The sequence below is a fragment of the Protopterus annectens genome, chromosome 11.part0, assembly GCF_019279795.1.
Source record: "Protopterus annectens isolate FY-2018-M chromosome 11.part0, PAN1.0, whole genome shotgun sequence".
Taxonomy (NCBI): domain Eukaryota; kingdom Metazoa; phylum Chordata; order Ceratodontiformes; family Protopteridae; genus Protopterus; species Protopterus annectens.
This window is the reverse complement of record NC_056745.1, coordinates 36,064,591-36,087,767: the sequence shown is the minus strand read 5'-3', so window position 1 is coordinate 36,087,767 and position 23,177 is coordinate 36,064,591. Positions and strand designations below refer to the sequence as shown.

At 39.4% G+C, this 23,177-nt stretch overlaps 1 long non-coding RNA gene across 1 annotated transcript in view; it reads left to right on the top strand.

The window, feature by feature from the left end:
- Nucleotides 1-21,939, top strand: part of LOC122815153 — a 56,856-nt gene extending 34,917 nt beyond the window's left edge. The window contains exon 2 of the long non-coding RNA XR_006366932.1: nt 21,525-21,939. This is a non-coding gene — a long non-coding RNA (uncharacterized LOC122815153). The remainder of the gene's footprint in view (nt 1-21,524) is intronic.
- The last annotated feature ends 1,238 nt before the right edge of the window (nt 21,940-23,177 follow it).

Sequence of the window (23,177 nt, the reverse complement as noted above, 5' to 3'; positions counted from 1 at the left end):
CGTATGAAGGCATTTTTGTAATTCTAAGCCCTCGAGGGGCTATGCCTTGTTCCATGTATGCGTCAAAGCTGTAGCGCTGCCATTGCAGACGCTTGTATGCACCAACCTTCCTCTCTAACGCCTGTACTTGGCGTTCAAAGTCCAGTATGTTTATGCTAGTAGACTCACTCTCCTTAGACACTGCTGGTAACGTACCGGGCATTAAGTTCAACAGAGGATTGACCTCCTTTTCAAACAACGATTTAAGACAATTCTGATGATCCATTACTGGCTGCAGTAGACTGTAGTGGAACCCAACTTCAGTGCAGAATGAAACACGTTGAAGCAAAGCACTGGAACAAGATGGATAAATCCAAGGACAACGATAGTTGAGTTTTAAAATACCTTTATAACCAAAACAACAAAGCTTTCAGGTTAAAAACCCTTTTTCAATGTTTTACAACAGGTATAGTAAGACACCCACTTATATACAATAATGGAATAGATCATGTGACCTGCAGCCACCATAAAGATTTTTCTTGAAGAGTTCTAATGAGGAACTTTGCTTGACATAGATGGGTAGCTTGTTCCAGAGTAGGGAAGTCTCTAGGGCAGGGATCTATTCCTTCAGCATGTCCTGTTTATTGTGGTAACAAGGTTTATATATCACTTTTATATGCACACGGTTCTGATGAAGTCCAGTGGGATTGGACAAAAGCGCTAAATCATCTGTGATCAATAAACTGTGTTTATCAATCAACTTAGATTTACGAATTTCTGTGGTTCCTTCACTCATTGGATGTATTTTACACCCTATTGTTCTTTGGATATTGCAGTGTGGTTACTTCGATTCTCGAACGTGTCAGTGGGTGGAAAGTGACACATCTGTAAATGGATGCTGCAGGAATTCTTCAATATTTTCAGATTATATACAATTAGTGTGCCTGATTCTTTAATGTAAATGAAGCTCCCATTGTCTTGATATACCTCTTCACTTACTGATTCAAGGGCAGTTTACGCAGTCAGCCCTTTAACTCTGCACATCTGCTGCCTTATCGCTGAAACCAAATGCAAATGAATTGTGCCCATCAGAGTTTTCTTGATGAGTTGGATTTTCACTGTTGTACACATACATCTACTATGAGAGAATTGTAAAGGACATTGCATATCTATATCTTAGCTATAGTCATCATACCAGAACTCAAAATCAGAGTAATATCATTTGGACATGAATGTTTAAACAGATGCCATCTGCTTCTTTGGTAGATTTGATTACCAGGTCCTTTTGTCAAGTATGACTTTGGTTGTTCTTTGTCACTAATTACAACACCTGGAGCATTGACTTTGTGACTACAATACTGCAAAATTTGCTCAGCATTTATAGGCTTATTATTACTAGGCAATGCAAGTGACCATTGAGAAGTCTAGTCAGAGCACCACAGCAAACTTGCAAGTAAGTTGGCTGCCCCAGTCAATGAGATCCTAGTACATACCCCTGGGTGAATTTATAAATACCATCCAGTTATTGTGACTGGTATTAAAGATAAGAGGCTGCAGTACTTACCCAAAATAAATTCACAACAAATTCAAACAGCAAGCTACCCTTATGGAATTATAACATCAATAAATTACATAACAAAAGGAAGAAAATCCTGGTCTAAATAGGAAGTGCAATGCCCAGCAAGGTAAGAACTCCCACATCAAACTAAACAAATAACTCAGGGGGCTAATTAAGTCAACCAAAGCTAAATTTGAGGTAGAAGTAACCTCCCACCCACAAGGCATTCTTCAGTTATGTCTGAAACCTAAAAGGCAATATACAACAATATGGTGAGCTAATTGTAAATGGGGCTTATACTGAGCCTGAGGACATAGCAAACCCACTGACCAATAACCTCAGCTCCAATTTTACCCCAGTTTCTCTCTCAGACACCTTTCTAGAAATACAAACCATAACTCACTCAACTATTACCAGGAAATAGGTCCTCAATGTTCTCTCCAAGGCAAAAAACACATCATTTGTGGTACCTGACAATATCCCGGGATGCCTCCTTAATAGCATAAAACATGACCTGTCAGGGCATCTGTAGGCATTATTTAGTTGTAGACTCCAAACAGGTTTTATACCAACTTAATGGAGGACTGTAATTGTTATTCCACTACACAAGGAGAGGCTTTCTCTGGATCGAGGAAACTACTGACCCATAAGCCTGACTAGTTTCGTATGCAAAGCCAGAGAAAGAATTATCACGGACATTATAAATAACAACATAGGAAACTTTTAAACCCCAGATCCAGCTCAGTTTGGTTTCTTCAAAGGAAGAAAAAACAAAAGTCCAAGGCACTCAAGATATAAACTGTGAAACTCCAAAACGAATGCCAAGAGCCAAAACAAGGAAACCCAGTTGTAATTCCACTCAATTTAATAGTTAAAAGCAAGGACCTCCATATACCATGTGTCCGTTTTAAAAAGAAAATCTTTCCTTAATCACTCACTAGTGGTTTTCGCATTTGTGTAAACAGTACCTTTAGATACTGAAGAAAAGTTCAGCGTTTTTGGTCTAGCGCCCATATCAGCAAACACTTCACCTCTTGTGTCGTTCACTCCAGCCCCTGACTCCAAAACCCTCGGTGTCACCATTGGATTCAAATCAGTTCCTTCATTAACGTGAAGGTCGCCGGCTTCTTCCCCATCGCCAATTAGCTCCCTTTTTCGTTTGGACTGGTGTCCATTGAACCCTGTTGCTCCGTTTCCGTTGATACACGAATTACTTGCTGCCTACCAGAATAAGCCGGCGACCTTGATGTTAATGAAGGAACTGATTTCAATCCAATGGTGACACCGAGAGTTTTGGAGTCAGGGGCTGGAGTGAACGACACAAGAGGCGAAGTGTTTGCTGATATGGGCGCTAGACCAAAAACGCTGAACTTTTCTTCAGCATCTAAAGGTACTGTTTACACAAATGCGAAAACCACTAGTGAGTGGTTAAGGAAAGATTTTCTTTTTAAAACGGACACATGGTATATGGAGGTCCTTGCTTTTAACTATTAAATTGAGTGGAATTACAACTGGGTTTCCTTGTTTTGGCTTTTGGCATTTGTTTCTTCAAAGGAAAGTCATAACTACTCAACCTGGTGGACTTCTTTAAGAAGGTCACCAAAGTAATGGTTGAGGGCAAAATGGTGCAAACTGCCGACCTCAACCTGGCCAAAGCATTCAACACAGTTCCTCACTGGGGCATTGCGGACAAGCTAGTTGAATTAGGTATAAACATCTATGTCAAATACAACTTAAAAAAAGCAAAAAAATAAAATATTAAAATACCACCAAGACCACCGATCCAAGAAGTAAGCAGATTTAATGAAACACTTAGTGCCTCGACTTGCACAGCATTCCAAGAGTCACTCTTGAAAGGCTGTGCAAGCTGAGGCACTAAGTGTTTCAGTAAATCTGCTTACTTCTTGGATCAGTGGTTTTCGGGGTTTTTTAATAAACCTCTATGTCACCTGTTGGATAGCCAACTGACTCACAGATAGGACACATGAAGTTAAGATACGGAAGTCAATCTCCACAAAAGGTCAATCACTAGTGAAGTCCCTCAGGTCTGGATACTGGGGCTGCTCCTTTTTGGCATTTACTTCTCTGAAGTCAAGGCTAATGTCAAAGTCTCTGACTGGTCAAATTCACAGGTGATTGTAAATTAGGTGCAATCACTGAATCCCTTATAAACACAAACATCCTCCAAGAAGGCCTGGCACAGACTAATAACTTGTGTTGGAGTAACACTCTTAAACTCAATGCTAAGAAGTGAATAACAATATCCTTAGTTAAGATGGCCACCCCTGCAAATTACTACACTGATAATACACCTCTAAGAGCAGGCCCATTTCCCAAAGATTTGGGAACACATGTCGACAATGACTTGGCCTTTGACCATCATGTGTCTACAGTAGTAAGAAAATCATTTCATATTACACAACTTATAAGCAAGGATATGGCATTCAGGTCCTAAGATGTCATTGTTCCATTCTACTGTTGCCCTCATCAGGCCGATTGAATACAATGCACCCTTTGGCATGTACCTCACAAGGCATATGCAACAAATGGAGTGGCCACAAAGGTTGCACACAAAAATAATAGATGGTGTAGGAAACAAATTCTATGAGCAATGCTTCAAAGACTTGTCCTTATACTCAGTCTCCTACAGGTTTCTGAGAGGCAGTCTATGCCTGGCTTACAAAGCATAATGGATCTATAGCAACTCTGCAAAACAATTAACACCAGAAACACCTGATCCAGAGATAAACCTAGCCTGCAACATAAGTACAACATGTTGGAAGGTCAGGTATGTGTCTTAGATGCTGCCCCTTCCCTGGAACAGCTTGCCATTCATGTAAAGGAAAGTTCTTCCCTGAATTTATTCAAACAAAACATGGATCAGTGGATGGGGAATTGCAAATTTACCCCTGGTCTAGCACCAATGTGTCTTTTCAAGTAATGAAGCTTGTAAACGCTTGACCACTCACGCCCAAGTTTATATACCCCCACGTAACTTTTGGGACCAATACCATTCTAATATTTCTGGGAAGCATGGCTAGGCTTAAAAAGACCATTTAGAGTAATTAGCCTAGTATTCTGCTATGATTCTATAATTCCATGATAAGCTAGCTCCATGGCATACAGGGATAAAGCCCAGAGATCACCACACATGATCCAAGTTTAAACCGCATCTTTGGTGCCTGCAAGAGCTAACTAGGGAAAATGGGAGGAAACACATGCTGCCAACTCGGTCATATTGTTGGGAGGTGGGCCGCTCATGCCCCACCACTTCCATGACACCTAGCAGGAGCACTAGTTTTTTCACCCCCCCAGAGTATAGATCTAGGGAATCTGCACTGCCACTGTGCCAAGAGATCCTCAGAGGACAACACTTACAGATCATGACAAACTACCAAAGAGAAAAGGAAGTGCTCCACCTTAGGAAGGGGTTAGGCTACCCTGTTCCCTATCACCCAACTCTCACCTCAGGTGCTTCACCTTGGGAAGGGGTTAGGCTACCCTGCTGCCTATCACCTCACTCTCAGCTCTGGTGCTCCACCTTGGGAAGGGGGTAGGATACCCTGTTCCCTATCACCCAACTCTCACCTCAGGTGCTTCACCTTGGGAAGGGGGTAGGATACCCTGCTCCCTATCACCTGACTCTCACCTCAGCAGATGGATGGGCCAATAGGGCTTCCTGGGCAAGAATGAATAGGGTATAGGGCTCTTGCCTAATCCAGGGAATACTCAGTGTTTTATGGTTGACATTTGGGTCTTTCGACTATATTCAGCATACAAATCTCAAATACTGAAATACTGAATTTCAGTATCTAGAGATGAGAATCACTAAATTCCACTACAATGAAAGAGTAAAAAATGTCACTATACTAAAAGTTCAGAATACTGACCTTTCAGTATGTTATGTCTTGTTTGTTAATGTACTCTCCACCATAAAAATAAAAATACAAACATGACCTTCTTCCTTACAGCATCACAAACCAAAACAACACACACACACCAACAAAACCCTGGTAATCTATGTATAAGCAGGGGAGCAAGCCCTCTGCACTCCCCATGTGGGGGCTGCACCCCCCACACCCCTACTACATATGTGTATCAACTCCAAGGTCACACTACCACGAAAAAAAAACAACAAACCTGCCATTACATGCCATGCACTTTCATTCCACATTGTAAAATCTATACCCATGAGGAACATACACACACACACACACACACACACACACACACACACACACACACACACACACACACACACACACACACACACACACACACACACACACACTGTCATGTACCTACCCCAACCTACTCCTAAAACTTCCCAACAAATAAAAACATAACAAATTTCTATCCAAAACCCTTACACACTACACACCTACTTGAATCTTCTGCACATAACCACACATCTGCTGCCGTGTCTACATCTCAGAAACCACTGCTCCTTAAAGGGACAGCATACTATACACTACAGACTGCACCACAACTACTTCAGATTCGGCATACTGAGTTTTGTTATTATGCATTTTCAAACAACTGAACTGTCATGATTCTCATCTCGAAATACTGAAATTCAGTATTTCAAGATTTGAAAGTAGAACTTTATTATAAATAAATATATATATATATATATATATATATATACATATGTGTGTTAAACAGAAAGCACCAACTATATAAAAGGAATGTTACAAATCAAAATCACCAACAAAAGACACAGCACAGTGTAAACCCAATATTTGCACCCCACAACATATCCGAGAGCAAGAGTTCACTTACAGCTTTTAGTATTAAGTATTAACTAAGAATGTTTTCTTTTTTCAAGAAGAATGTTTTTGCAAATTCATTGAATGGCATATTTTGCCCCTATTTACAGAGATATTTTCAATTTTTTTTTAAGGGGGGATTATATGTCTGGAATGGTTGAGAAAAGCTGGTTGAATATTTTAAAAGATTTGTACAGGATAAGACTAACCGAACAAAAAGATGGACTAAATCAGTAACGGTAGCAGAAAACGTGCAAGGAGCAAGTTAAGCAATTGCAGAAATTGTTGCTAAAAATGAAATCTCGCACAATTGCAGAATCTGTAATTTTACCAGCATGCTGTAAAATTGTAAATATCATGTTTGGCGAAGAATATGAAAATAGAGATGTTAAAAATTGCAGTGTCAGATAACACCACTTGTCGATGTATTTAACGTTTGTCCCAAGATGCTGAGTTGCAAGCGATATCTCACATTAAAGAAGTAGATGTTCGCTATTCAGCTGGATAAATCAACTGATGGCACCGACAAAGCTCTTCTTCTAGTATTCGGTCGATTTATTTATAAGGAAGAGGCTATAGAACACTTGTATTTTGTCAAACACTCCCAGAAACAACACGGCGCCAAGATATTTTTATGTTGTTAATTACGTCAGTTGTCATAACATAGCTCGTCTTGGGATTCCTGCATCACTATTTGTACGGCTGGTGCCCGCTCTGTGTCAGGAAGTGTAAAAGGATTTGTTACACTGACTCAAAAAAAAAAAAAGAATTATTTTTACTCATTCTTTTCTCTACAGGAAAGTACTAGCATCAAAATCATTTGTACATGAGCTGAAAAAAAGTACTAGGCAAGACTGTCAAAATTGTCAGTAATATAAAAAACAGGCCATTACAATCGAGGTTGTTTGCAGCACTATGTTCCTCAATGGAAGCTTCTCACACGCAGCTGTTATTACATACAGAAGCTGGGTGGCTATCTTTTGGATGAGTTCTGTCAAGATTTTATGAACTAAAAAAGGACGTTCTAACTTTTTTGACAACTCAACAATCTCAGTTAGATGATTTTCTCAGTGATGAGCTTTGGTGCAATAAAGTTGCATTTCTTGCTGATTTGTTTCAATCTTTGAACACACTTAATAAAAGTATGCAAGGAGATCATGAAAATATTTTTACTTCCACTGAGAAAATTAATACTTTCAAAGAAAAACTAATGCTTTGGGAAGAAATAATCAGAGAAAGAGAAAATGCAGTAGAAATGTCTGAGCTAATGACAAGGTGCAAACTGGATGAGATCTTATAGATGTAATCTTACAAACTTTAAGATTACTTCGTACAAATATTGAAAAATATTTTCCATCACTTGACATATCATCCTTGGATTAGATTAGATTAGAGATCTGTTTGTCTTAACTGCATGCAAACTGGCAAATGTAAATATTACAGAAGAGGACATGTTAACAGAGATAAATGACAGAGGATTAAAACTTAAACATTCAACAACGGATGCTACTTCTTTTTGGTTATCTCAATTTCCCACTATTACAAAAAAAGCAACAGAAGCACTTTTTCCTTTCTCCATGTCATATTTGTGTGAATCAAGCTTTTCCGCAATTAATAATATTAAGAACAACAATAGATCATGGCTGGAATCCCTGAAAGAAGATTTAAGACTATGCCTGTCCAAAATTCGTCTTCACACAAAAGACATTCTAAAACAATGTCAAGCTCAGATATCTCATTAAGTATTAAATACAAGTATATTAGAGGAAAATAATAAATAAAAATTGATCTGAAGTAGTTTTTAATTTGGTCGTCAACCTATGGGACTTGGATCCTGAATGCATCTGACTCGGCCGTATACTCCAGCATTGGAGCTGAAATCTGAGCCCCCTCCCCTATCCATAATACACTGCTTTCTTTCATGCCCTCATATCTCTTGTTTGAACAGCATTGATCACTGTGTCCTGAGCTCCTCCAGGGTTATTTAGCATCATTTTGTACAGCAGTAGGTTAACTTTCTTCTTCTGATCACTCTTTCCAACCTCCTACCTTTTCTCTTTTTCTGCATTGCTGCACTTTCTCAGTCTTTTCTCTCATTTTCCTTGTGTGTGTGTGTGTGTATGTGTGTGTGTGTGTGTGTGTGTGTGTGTGTGTGTGTGTGTGTGTGTGTGTGTGTGTGTGTTGTTCCCATGGCTGAAATTCCAAAGCTTGCTGGGTTCAAGAAATGTATGGAGTGGTGGTATAAGGTCCCTCCCTCTAATACCTTGGGAGGGTGGTGTAGTGGTTAAGGTGTTTGCCTTACAAACACAAGGTACAGGGTTTGAATCTCACAGGGGATAATTGGCTTAGCTTAAAATGGCTCACAAGGGCAGTTAGCTTTGTACTAATCTATGAACCTATGAACCTACTCTCTATGCGTGGTAGCCCACCTGGACTCCTCCTGTTTAATTTGCATGGGTTTCAACCAACACATGCTTATCAATAGGAGGAACAAACTGATTTTGAAGGGTCTTTTGGCCCCTTCCTTGGAGGCTTCTCCTTCCCTCCACTTCTGGGACTCGAACTCCACCAAGAAGTCTGGGGACAGGGACTGGGCCAGGCATAAGGAGTAGGATTGTCATATGAAACGGTCCCTGAACTGCTCTTCCTCCTCCAAGCATCTCACCAAATTTAGGCCTGTGGTGGTTTGGTACTCTCTTTGGCTCTTTTTGTCTCATTTCTCCCAGAAAGCAGAGAGTTCCCAACCAAAGTCCTCGGCCTCTGCCTCTCCTCAGCACCATTCCAGGACAGGGTCAGTGGCTTCCTCTGTCAGGTCCACACTCAGCCTGTCTGAAACTGAGGTAGACAGGATGATGAGGAAGTTTCTCCAAGCTCAGATACAGCTCAGGGTCTTGCCTGCTCCATCCCCCTTTGGAGCCGTGAGCATGCAACCCAGTTTTATACCCATTTCTCCTTCTCTGATCCAACCTTAGGCTTTGGAGATATTGGGTCTAAGGTTTCCCAGTATTGAGCTGCAGATGCTGATGGTCACTTGTACCTCAATGAGGACAGTTACCTTGAGCGGTTTGGCTCCGATATCATCAGACCTTTCTGACTATCAGAGCTGTAGCTACAACGTTGTTTCTGAGGGGTTGGTGCGGAGATGTCCCTCCTCCTTGGGGCTTTGGCACTGGAAAGCTCAGCCCCAACTCCTGCTTTGACACTGGGGGTGACAGTCAGAAAGGTCCCCATGCCAGTGGCTTCATGCCTTCTGAGGTTTGCTCACCTTCAGCCTTTGACGTGGTGGAGAGGGTCCTCTAGGCTCCTTCGAGAGCTTTAACACTTTCCTCCTTGGAGCTCACCCTTGCTCCTTCTGTTTCTGGGCTGGAGTCATCTGTTCTGCCCCTTTAGGGACAGCCTGTTGCCAGACCTCCTCAGGCTGTTCATGTTCAGGAACCACTTGACAATTCTGAGTCCTCTCCAGGCTATCCCCCTGAGGAGATGCCTCAGAAGCACACGTGTAGGAGGAGGCACTTGGATTCCCCCCGAATCCCTCATGGAAGATATGGATTTGGATGAAGGGGAGAGTTCCCCTGATCACCCTTGATGATGTCTTCTTTGGGGACATCATGGAGATCCTGCATCAGAGAGGTGGGTGGTCCTCCCTTAAACGCAACCCAGATGAACCAAGGGTCTTGAGATTCATTATTGAACAGACCTTTTCAGCACTCCTGGGGGATTGCCTGACTGCTCTACCCTAAAGGCAGTCAAGGAAATCTTTCTCTGCAGCCAACAGCCTGCGAGTTCATCACAAATGATCACAGGGATCTGGGGACCCAAGTTGACAGTAGTCTTTCGTTTGACACTCATGTTGCTAAAGTAGTTAGGAAAACCTTCTATATCGCCCACCTGATCATGAAGGGATTCACATCTAGATCAAGAGAGGTCATCGTCCCCCTGTACTCATCACTCATTAGACCTATGATTGAGTACAATGCCCCGTTCGGAATGTATCTGACCAGACACCTGATGCAGCTTGAAAGGCCCCAAAAGTTCCTCACCAAAAGGATAAAGGGTCTCAAAAATATGTCTTATGCTGCCCGACTGAAAGAACTCCAGCTTTATTCAGTCTCATACCGCTTGCTCAGAGGTGACCTGTGCCTGACATATAAGGCCATGTCAAACTCAGATTTGATGAATATGCTTCACCTCAAAAAATCTAGATCCCTCAGAACCACAAGGGCGGGAGACTTAAACCTTGACACGGTTATAAATAGAACGTGCTGGAGGGACAGATTCATCACCCAGAGACTCCCTATGCTGTGGAACAAAATCCCGGTACATGTGAGGCAGAGCACCTCGCTGGCCTTGTTCAAGAGGAATCTTGACCAATGGATGGGAGATCGCAGATATACCCCAGGGATTACTTCAGTGTCACTGCTTGACAGAGGCACAGAAAAATGATAGGCATAGTTTTTATTCAAACTAAAGGGGTGGCGAAAGCCACATAACTATGGGCTAGGCTTATAAATGCCCTTGGGCAGATAGCCTAGTATGAACCTATGAACCTATATAATATCCAGAGATTATCCCATCCCTTTTCTTCGCCCCCCACTCCAAAGAGAAACCTTATGGATGTTCAACCTGGTCAAAGGGAGGCAGCAGCCATAGAAACCCCCAGGCTGCTTGAAAAGCAAGTCATCTAGCCCGTCCCCCCAGATCTGTCCAGATCAGGCATTTTTTCCAGGTTCTTTTTGGTGCCAAAGAAAATTGGGGATTTCAGACCCATTCTGGATCTTACTGCCCTGAACCTGTCCATTTCTAAAGTGAAGTTATGGATGATCACTCTCCAATCCATTCTGCCCTTTTACAGAGCAACAATTGGATGTGCTCGCAGGACCTTCAGTATGCATACTATCACATAAAAATGAACAGGCACTCCAGAAGAATCCTTTGCTTCTGGCTGGCAGCCAATCATTTCCAGTTCAGAGTACTCCCCTTTGGACTCACCACAGCCCCCCAGGTGATGGTAGTAGTGGTGGCTCACTTGAGACTGCAGGGATTTCAGGTCCTCTCTTATCTGGATGATTGGCTCCTCTGTGCCCTCACCAGGCATCAACTTCTTCAAGCCAGGGATTACATTCTTCGTCTAGCTCCTTCCCTGGGCATAATGATAAATTTGGCCAAATCAAACTTGGAACCTGTTCAAGTGTTGGATGATATAGGTGCTTGGATGGACACGTTACAGGGCAGGGTGTTTCTCCCCAGACAGGTTACTATCGCTCCAACAACATGTGAAATCTCTTCTACAAACTCTATACCCTCAACAGGTATGGTTCTCTGGGTGTTGTGGTCCATGGCAGCCACAATTACCCTTTTACCAACTGCTCACCTACACATGACAGTTCTACAATGGATCCCAGCAGTATAGTGGTCTCTACTTGAACTTCCTCTCTCATATCTGGTTCGATTATACTGGGCCTGTTGGGATTCTCTTCAGTGATGACTTCAGTCTCCAGACCTCCTCCTGGGCCGCTGATTTATTCTTCCTTCCCCCTTAATCACAGTAACCACTGATGCCTCCCAGCTCGGGTGGGGGGGCACTGCATGGGATGGACAGTCTAAGGCATGTGGTCCCTCTTGGAGATCAATCTGTATATCAATGTCCTGGAGATGAGAGCAGTGCTTCTGGTGTTTTAAGCCCTTCAGGCCCTTCTTCCCACTGGGACAATTGCTATCCAGATGGACAACATGTTAGTTGTCTGGCATATCAACAAATGAGGGGGGGGTACCAGATCTTATCCCCTTTACTGTGAGGCCATGAGATTGTGGGAATAGGAGATCTCTTCCAACCGTTTTCTGGTGGCAATGCACATTCTGGGAAAATCCAACATTTTAGTGGGCAGGCTCAGCAGAACCATTCTGATGCCCTATGAGTGGTCTCTGAATCCTTCAGTGGTGGAAATGATCTTTCGGAAGTGGGGTCATCTTTGTCGTGATCTCTTTGCCTCCCCTTCCAACACAAAGTGCAGTGAGTTTTTTGCCCTAATCCCCCCTCTGGGGGAGTCACCCAGAGATGCTGTAATCTATGCTTGGCCCTCTGGTGTACTTTACACAACTTTCTCTACATCTAATCCCCAAGTTTCTTCAGAAAGCACAATGGTTGAAAGGCAAGGTCATCGTCATTGCCCCTTTCTGGCCTCACCAAGTTTGGTTCCCCTCTCTGTGGTCTCATCTGGTGTGTCCACCCTGGACTCTGGATCTGGTTCTGGATCTCATGTCTCACCCATTAGGGATTCCAGATCCAGACTTAGTCAGCCTGAAGCTTTCTGCTTGGCTGCTCCAGTTCCTTTGATGACTAGAACTCCTGGATTGTCACCAGTCAAAAAGATTTTAGTTGCAGCACACAAGGCCTCTACTAGGAGAATCTACTCCAGTAAATGGAAACATTTTTCCATCTGGGCATGACAGTATAAATTGGATCCTTTTACAGTCCCTGGTCCTGCCATTTTTTATTTCCTAGCACATAGTTTCCAGAACAGGGCTAGTTTTTCTATGATTAAAGTTCAATTGGCAGCCATCTCGAATTTTCATGTGGGGGAAAATTCTGCCTCCTTGGCTGCTTCCAATCTACGCAAAGCTTTTTTGAAGGGTACATTCCTCTGCAGGCCACCAGTCAAGGACCCCACATTGTCTTGGGATCTCACTTTGGTTTTATAGGCATTAGTCTCTCCTCCTTTCAAACTAGCTGCCACTGTGGATTTACAATTTTTATCTTGGAACACAGCCTTTTTGGTGGCTATCACTTCTGCCAAGTGGGTATCTGAACTGCAGGTGTTGTCAATTAAACTTTCTTATCTTGTCTTCCATAAGGGCAGAGTGACTCTTTGTACCAATCCCTCTTTTATGCCAAAGGTGGCCACCAAGGCTAATATCAATCAGGTGATTAATTTACCAGTTTTCTTCCTAAATTTTCAGAACAGAGGGGAATAGAAATTACATTTGCTTGATGTCCACAGACAGCTGCATTTTTATTTGAATAGAACCAAAAATCTTTGAAAGTGTAATCAACTTTTTATATCTTTTTCTAAGCCCCGATTGGAAAAGCCTATTTCTAAGGTCACCTTTGCCCATAGAATTTCTAGCTGCATCACTACTGTTTATCATTCCAAATGTTTTCCCTTCCCTGGCCCTGTCTGAGCACATTCTACCAGGTCAGTGTCTACTTCTGTGGCCTTTTGTTCCAGGGTTCATATTGACCATATTTGTTTGCCTGTACTTGGCCCTCTTTGCATATGTTTTTCTCTCATTACAAATTGGACATTATGACCAGGAGTTGAGCATCCTTTGGCTCTGCTGTGCTCAGGTAAATCCTTCCATGAGGGCTTCCCAAGTTTTTTTGGTAGTTATGGACTCTGTCCCATATGTTGAAGGCCAAATGAAAAATAACAACTTCAGATAAAGAAGTTATGTACTTACCATAACATGAGTTGTTTTTCTTCATTTGTCTTCAATTGTCCCTCCCTCCTTCCTCTGGGTCTATATTATATTCTCGAAGTTGTATAACTTCGAATACCATATGATCAAAATCATATGGTCAAAGTTATACAACTTTGAATCGTAAATAAATAAATAAATAAATAAACCCTGAAATATAAAAATAACTGTTTTATACAGGGGAGCAAGCACCCTTGAACCCCCCACACCCCCCACTACTTAAATATACCAAGTCTGAGATCACACTATAATGCGGTAAAGGGAAGATTTCCTTTTACCTCACTGTAGTGCAATCTTGGAGTTGGTATATTTAAAGAGCGGAGGGTGTGGGGGGTGCAGGGGGGCTTGCTTCCCTGCATACAACAGTTATTTTTATATTTCAGGGTTTATTTATTTATTTATTTATTTTTATGATTCAGAGTTGTATAACTTTGACCATATGATTTCAATTATATGGTATTCGAAGTTGTACAACTTTGAGAATATTATATAGACCCCCTCCCCCCTACCTTTGGGCTGTGTTGTGGACTGGACGGATGCAGGCTCAGGCTTCTTCTTGGCACAGGTTGAGTCTCATGTATTTCTATCCCTATAATAGCCAGGGGTTAAATTTTTTTTTCTGCTATGGATTGGATGGTACTGTTCTGCAGCAAAGACAATCTGATGAGAAGAGGAAAAGTGGGGCTTTATGGGTAGGGGAGGAGCTCAGCTCAGATTTCAGCTCCATTGTTGGAGTATACAGCAGAGCTGGATCCATGCCGGATCCGAGTCCCATAGATTGAAGACGAATGAAAAACAACAATGCAGATGGAATGTTATGGTAAGTACATAACTTCTTTTTTTAAAATAATTTTGAATATTATTTTTTATTACAAAGTATCATAAGTAAATAGTTTCAAAAAGATTTTTTAAAAAGCCACTTTAGAGCAAAAAGAGTAGGTGATTGCTATTATTATTTTTGTTTGTAAATCAGTCAAAAGTATTTTATTTGTCAGATCGGCAAAAAATGTAATATATCTTTTGGTGTGCAGCAAGATTTTTGTAGTTAGTTTATATGTGCCATGAGATGAAAAAGGCTGAAAATTGCTGGTCTATAGAAACCCTTCCATAAAAATTCTTACTACAGGCTAATAGTTGTCACCTTAGATTTATTTATTTATTTATTTATTTGTCATTTGTTAACTGAGTTATTCCAACTGAGCCCAAAGCCCATTTTCACTGGAGACCCAAGGAGAAAAGCTCCAAATATAGTAAAAAAACAACTCAAGTACAAAACTGTACAAATTAAATTTAACATGTCCCCAAATTCAAAACTATATGAATTAAATTTAACGATTGCATAAAAAGTCTATGCAAGATAAACAGACAGGTTCTAAAGAACAAAGACGAGAAAAAGACAGATTATAAAAAGCGAAGACAGACAGAAGATGAAATAGCTATGTGTCTATAGCATGAAAGTTAATATCCATGGTACATAAAATGTATATACAATAAAGCTGCTGATACTGGAGGTATACAGTCAATATCCCTAAGAGCTATATATATAAATTATGTATAAAAAAAAGCTGCTGAAAGCTTCTCATTGGCTTACTAGTGGTTATTTAGTTTACATGCATAAGATATATAAGATTATAGGATAGGGATAGAGAGGGGGAGGGTGATTAGGTTTGGATATATCCAAGAATATTCCTAAATGTCAGTTCTTAAGAATGGTAAGTCACCCTGGACATATATCCAAGAATATTCCTAAATCTCATTTCTTAAAAATGGTAAGGATATGAAGTGAAGACGGGAATTATGAGGCAGCGGCAGAAGATTTGGTGAGTAGTTTTGTACAACGGGGGTATAATACTGACTCGGTGACAGAAACTAAGAGGCAAGTAGCCTTGATTCTGATAGAGACCACTTCGGACTACAAAGATAGTGTAGGTACCCAATGGTCTGAAAAAGGAAGATTTTTATTAACTTATTGAACAAACACATTCAAAATTAAAGAGGTGTTACAAAAACACTGGGATATTATAGCAAGTGATCATTTTATTTTAAGTATAAGGTAACACAGCGGTAAACATTTGGATATAAAACTTGAAAATTCACAGATCGAGCCACAACAGGATGTTCACCTTGTGGGAACTGTGTTTATTGTGATTATGTTACAAAAACAAAGCATTTTTGCTTTAGTTAATACTTCAAAGGTTTTTGAAATTCAACATTTAATAACGTGTCATACTTTGGATAGTATGTTATTGTGGAAGTTTTTTATGTGGAACAATCTTCACTACTTTGAAAGCTTAGAATGGCTACTCATTTGAGTGATATTAGATGTAAAAGGCAGTGTAGCCCATTATATAAACATATGCGTTAACATATGTCAGCCAGATTTCATTTTGTTGGTACTAACAGGGTTTCTGAATGTGTTGCTTAGACTACGAAACAGAAAATATTGAATCATAAAGAAAGAAGATGGGTGGTAATGCTGGGTGCACTACCGAAACCTGTGTTGAATGAGGAATTCTAACTCTGTTTAAATGAATATTAAGTGTTTGTTTGTAATGTAAAAGATAAGAAAATAAGACAACAAATAAAAGTTCTGTATTAACAATATTTAGAAAAATACACTAGATGGCAGTGTTGATACATATATATAGCCACTCTGCTTTTGTTAAGGGTACAATGTTTTGATTGCTTGATTGGTAACAGTTGACATGTAGCCCCTATATATGGTTGCAAGTATGGAACTCACAACATAGAAAAAAGCTTTGAGCAAAACCCATGGTCTACGGGTCTGTTGTAGGATCAAGTAATACTGGATTTACATTGTGATTGGTCTTTTGTATTTTATATATGTAGTCCAAATCCATCAGACAGCCATTTGGCTCAACTGAAAAAAACAGATCGGTGACTGATTTCGCCCCCTGGCGTCATCAGTGTAAAATTACAAGCAAGCATCACACCAGCTCATGTTTTATAGTAAGAAAATTTCTAACAATGATAATTACATACATTGGAAAAATAAAATATATTAAACAGAGGATCAGGAAAAACAAATATATACATACAAACATAATAATATAATTCAAATCGCCATGTGTAATATATCATACTTCTATTTTAAAGAAAAAAACTCTATTAAATATTAACTAAAAGTATACATAAATATATAAATACCAAGAAGTATATATTCTCATGCAACTACATATACACATTAATAAATATGACAAGGTAGTTATTAAATATAAGAGTGAAAACAGTAAAGAAGGAAAAAAGGAATCTGTTACCAATGATCGTTAAGGCCAGGTTTATATAAAGCCCCCAGTTTAATCATCCACATTCTTTCTTTTTTATCCAGAATTTTATGTTTGGTTAAGTCAGATAATCTACTACCCCTGATGGCATCAATACTTACAAAGAGACATGAAGCAGTGTTATGGTCAATGAATGTTTGTATAAAGCACTTCTTGAGCATTTACAATTGATGTCACTCAAATGTAATAGCAATCCTGCTCTTCAACCGATGTAAAAAGCACCACATTGGCATACTGCCATATATATCACCCATTCTGTGCGACAAGTAATGGGATGTTTAATATCAAAAACTTTAGAAGTATTAGCTAAAGTAAAGGATTTGGTTTGTGACATCACCTTACAATATACACAATTACCACAGGCATGCAAAGCTGTTGGTAAGTCTCTGAATGTATCATCCTTAGGTCAATCAATCTGTTTAAACCATAACAAGGATTCCCCTAAGTTCTTACCCCGTCTAAAACTATAGGAACAGCTAGAATCAAGAAATTGATCAAAAAAAGGATCCATATTAAGCACTTCTCAATGGTTATCTATGACAGTAAAAAATTTGTTCCATAATTAACCACAAATCTAACATTTTGATTGGACCTAGGTTTACATATGCTAGAGTCATCTGGATCTGAATTGAAATTAGTTTGTTTCAAAAATTCATGCCTGGAATAGTTGAGAGCCATTGATTTTTGTATTTGGATGTTATGTTTGTCATAACCTCTTCTATTAAATCTGTCACTCATATTATTCAATTCCATCTTGTAATCTTCTTGTCCATTACATATACGTCTAAGTCTGCAAAACTGCAACTTCGGTATATTATGAGTGATATGTTTTGGATGGCAACTACTCGCCTCTAGTATAGCATTCTTAGAAAACTGTTTATGAAAAAGGCCAGTATTAATAGTACCATCTATTGCTTTAGTTACTTATACATCCAAAAAATCTAGTTTGTTCATCTCTATCCTATCAGTAAATTTTAACCCAAAATCATTAGAGCTGAGATATTTTACAAAATCCTTCCAGGTTTCCAAATTTCCAGACCAGACACCCCAGCAATCATCCAAATAGCGACGCCACATCACCAAATCTTTCTTAAAGATACTTTCTGGGTATATTAGTTGCCACTCAAGATACCCCATATAAAGGCCTGCATAGATGGGTGCGAATGTAGTGCCCATGGCAGTTCCTCTCATTTGCAGGTAGCAATCACCACAAAAATAGAAAACATTATATTCTAATACTATCTTAACCAAAGCAATCAAAAATTCAACGTGGCTCTGGGTATATTTCCCATAAAAGGTAAGCCAATGTCTGAGAGCTGATATACCACCATGATGCGGAATGTTTGTATATAACGATTGCATATCAAGTGTGCAAAGGAAACAATCAGGGCCAACTTGTAAATCATCCGCGAGACACAAAAAGTCGCTAGTCTTTAAACCTGGCTTTAACAAGTCCTAGCAAAGGTTTTAGTTGTTGTTCCAAATAAACAGACAAAGGTTCTGTCAAACACCCACGTCCTGAGACAATGGGTCTTCCGGGAGGGTTAATTATGGTTTTGTGAATTTTGAGGAGAATGTAGAACCTCTGGGGTTTTGGATTGTCCACTGTCAGTTGTCTATGCAGGGACTCTAAGTAAGTTGAACAAACTGTCAGGAACACAGATGCCAGGAAGTCCAAGCCAAAGGAAACCAAACAAGATGGCATTTTAATCCTACTAGCAGCGTTTTCGCTACTGAAATTTCAGTAGCTTCTTCAGAGTAAAAACAGTTGGCCAATTGTTTTTACTCTGAAGAAGCTACTGAAATTTCAGTAGCAAAAATGCTGTAGTTTAATTTTGCTAGGATTAAAAATTTGTGTTACCTTCTCGCATCTGTATGCAGGGACACTGATATATGACCATTTATTACTGCAGTGTGCAAAAATTCATCGATCTTTTTCTTGAAATCCATGGTAGGATCCAAAGGTAACTTATAGTAAAATCTAACATCACTCAACTGTTTATGAGCTTCAGTTAGATAATCTTTCTTAGCGCAGATAAATACCCCCCCCCCATCAGCATTCACTATTATTATGACATGATTATTTTTGAGACGTGCTAGTGCCTATCTTTCTTGTTTAGTTAGATTATCACCAAACTCCCTAAATATAGAGTTTTGCCCATATTTAACTCATGTAAAACTAAATCTTCAAATAGTTTAACATGAGGATTGTATGGTGGCTGAAAAGTAGATTTTCTGAAATGAAAAGGGTCAGGAAAATCATCAGTGTTAGTATTAGATTTATTACTGAAAAAATATCTAAGATTTAAATTCCTGCAAAATTGTTTTAAATCAAGACATGCATCATATTCAGAAACAAAACAAGAAGGTACATAGCTAGATCCTTTATTAAGCACACTTTTTTCAAAAGGTGTCAACTATATGAGATCATCCGTGTCCGCATGAACATTAAATTCTACATTTTGGTAAGGTCCCTGAATATTTGTTCCATGTTGCTCCCTGTTCTGCCTGCGATGCTTCCGCCCTCCTCTTCTAAAGGGTCCATTCTGCCCCTCGATCTCTTATGTAAAGGTGAAATTTGTTCTCCAAACCTTCTGTCTTGGTATCAGTACTTGGGGGATTCGAAGAAACATCTGAAGTACTAGAATCAGTGGTCAAATCAATGGCTCTGGTGGGTTTAAGTATAGATCTATTTCTTTTGCGCTTTTGTTTAAAATGTTTATTAGCAGGTTCAGAGAACCTGACAGATCTCGTCACTGATTTCCAAGAGTAAACAGTATTATTTTTAACATCACCCATGTCCTGATTAAATTTCTTAAGCTTTTTATTCTTTATTTCTTTCTCAAAGCCATTCACCTCAGTCAAATAAGTCTTGTACAATTTGTCATAATCAGTTTATCATGCTGTTGTACTGTATCAAGACAATCATCAAGTTTCCCCTTCATTCCCACAAGTACACATTCATAGTATTCAATAAGTAATTCAATAAACAGCTTAGATGCTGTGTTTTGTATAGAATGCCATTTGTTCATAAAATCAGAATCATCCTTCCCAACACCTGGTTCCAAGTAAACACGCAAACCACGCGGAGCTATCTCAGCCCCTTTATATGCTTTTAATAGTTTAATATGCCAAGTAGTTGAACGATACTTCTTGGTATGTAGTGTTATTTCTTTATACAAATGCAACATACTAAAAGTCTCACTCACTCCTGAAAAATTATCATTGCTTGTGATACCATTTTGACCCTCAAAGAAGGCCAAATCATCTGTATCTTGCAATAAGTTTGTTACAAAAGCACGAAGGTTGCCTCCGTTAGCCATGAATGTACAAAGTCCCAATTCAAAGAGTCACAAATAAGGAATGTAATCCAAATGTTCTAAACCATGACAGCACTACAAATACGAACACACCAAAAAAGTTTAGTGCACGCCAAAAATGGTGCATGGAATGAAATACGAAGTCCAAAGCAAAGAATTCCAGCACTCCAAGTGACAAAACTGATAAATCCAATATCGGATATAGTAATTCAGAACCAAAAGCACTTTAGATGTACAAAAGTACTTTTAATATGAGGAAACATTCAGGTAGCTCCATCATGCAGCCATTCGGCTCAACTGAAAAAAACAGATTGGTGACCGATTTTGCCCCCTGGCATCATCAGTGTAAAATTACAAGCATCACACCAACCCATATTTTATAGGAAAAAAATTTCTAACCATGATAATTACATACATTGGAAAATAAATAAATAAATTATATATATATATATATATATATATATATATATATATATATATATATATATATATGTGTGTATAAAGAGAGAGAGAGAGAGAAAGATGTATATATATATATATATATATATATATATATATATATATATGTGTGTGTGTGTATATATGTATATATAATACATACACATATATATATATATGTATAGATAGATCGATATAAAAAAAGAAAACAGCTGGAGTAAATAGCTCAGCTTGTATGGATGGAGGACAAGGACATTTTGGTATGGAAGACTTTATCACTGATTTGAAATAATGTTGAGAAAGAAGTTAATGCTCCCCTAAATTGTTTTTGTTGTAACAATACCTCATATTTGGTACTGGTTCTTAGGATCTCAAGAAATGGTGGGAACAAGAAGCATTAAACTGCTCATTAAGAGTTTATTAAAATTCTTACTGAGCATAATAAACTTTAAGCTAATGTTTTCAGTGCTGAATTCAACAGTTTATTTGATGTAGCAAACTTAGGTAAGGCTGCATCCTCTCAACAATATAATTTCAAAGTAGAAAAGTCACTGGCAGAAGAAAGGGATCTTGAAATTAAAATGACATCTCAAAAACTGAAAAATATGCAAAATAATCACAGGATGTTTGAGAACAATTGGTTTCATGGTAGTAACTACATATATGTTTTAATGTGCAGGGAATGCTTACAGAGGAAAGCAGTATGGTGATTGTCAGCAACCGAGCAAAAAGGGAAGCAAATGGATTCTTTGCCAGTAATGAATTATTTGGACGAGAAGAAGGACAAAATGAATATTTTAAGAAGGACAATGGCTCCAAAAATGTGAGCAACTTTAAACAGCAAAAACAGTACTTTCATTCCACCACATAAATCATGTAATGTTCAGTTCACAACACAGACTGATTCAGCAGAGGCTGTAATAGCCATGGGGAGTATAAATATTTCCTAAGAAGTTGAAAATGTGTTACAAAAAGGACTAAAATTTGTTCCAACATCCAAAATGTCTTGTTTGGTGGCTCTTTTGGGCCTCCGGTATTTTCAATGGAAACTACAATTGAGAAATAATTTTTGGAATAAAAATAACGTGCTTATATGCCCACAGTGTTGATGAGACAATAGAATACAATACAATTGGGTAAATTTAAAAGTTAAAAATGTTTAATTCCCCATGTTGTTAAAAAGGCAACAATGCTTTTTTTATTATATTGGAAGAAGGGGAGGAGTTACAGGACATCTGCAACAAATAAGCTATATAACAAAAGGCACAAATTACTGTTGAGAACCAAGAAGGAGTAGATGCCCATTTGGAAGCAATCTCTCCTTAGCATGAACAAGCAAATAAGAGCACTAATGAAATCCTCTAAAGCCAACTTTGAGTCCAAATTGGCCACATCTAATAGAGACAATCATAAGGTCTTCTTCACATATGCCCACAATCTCAAAGGAAGCACCCAGAACTGTTCAGAACTGGTGGTCAAGGACACTGCATAGACAAATGCTGTAGACATAGCCAGTGAAAACTTCACCCCTCTGCTCCCATCAGTAAATCAGGACATCCCCAGTACCTGCCCCCTCCCCTTATCTCTAGGGAACAGCCCCTTATCTCTAGGGAACAGGTCATCATTGCCCTCTCAAAGACAAAAAATACAGCCTCCATGGGACCCAATAACATCACAGGCTGCAACCTACATGAACTCAGGCATGAACTTGCAGCATCATTAGGCACCCTATTCAACCAAAGCTTGAGCACTGGCTTTGTCCCAGCTGAGTGGAGGACAGCCAATGTCATCCATTTACACTAAGGTGGAGCATCCACCGATCTGCGAAATTATAGACCCATCAGCCTAACTAGCCTGATCTGCAAGGTCATGGAGCATATTATCATGGACTTCATTGACAGGGACATTGTCAACCTCCAAACACACAACCCCAAACAGTTTGGCTTTGTTAAGGGGAGGTCATGTCTGTTAAATCTGGTTGACTTCTTTGAGACAGTTACCAAAGCCATGGATGAACGGAAATGGTGCACAATGCCTACCTTGACCTAGCCAAAGCTTTCAACATTATTTCCCACTTGGGCATAATAGATAAACTCTCTCAACTAGACATCAATCCATATGTTATCAGATGGGTAGCAAACTGGCTCACTGATAAAACCCACCTAATCAAAATAGTGGAAGCCATCTCAAGCAGTAGACCCATAATAAGCAGCGTAACCCAGGGATCAGTCTTGCGGCCTCTGTTATTCGGGATATACTTCTTTGAGGTGCAGGCCAAAACCAGTGGGCTATGGCTGACCAAGTTTGCAGATGACTGCAAGATGGGCATGGT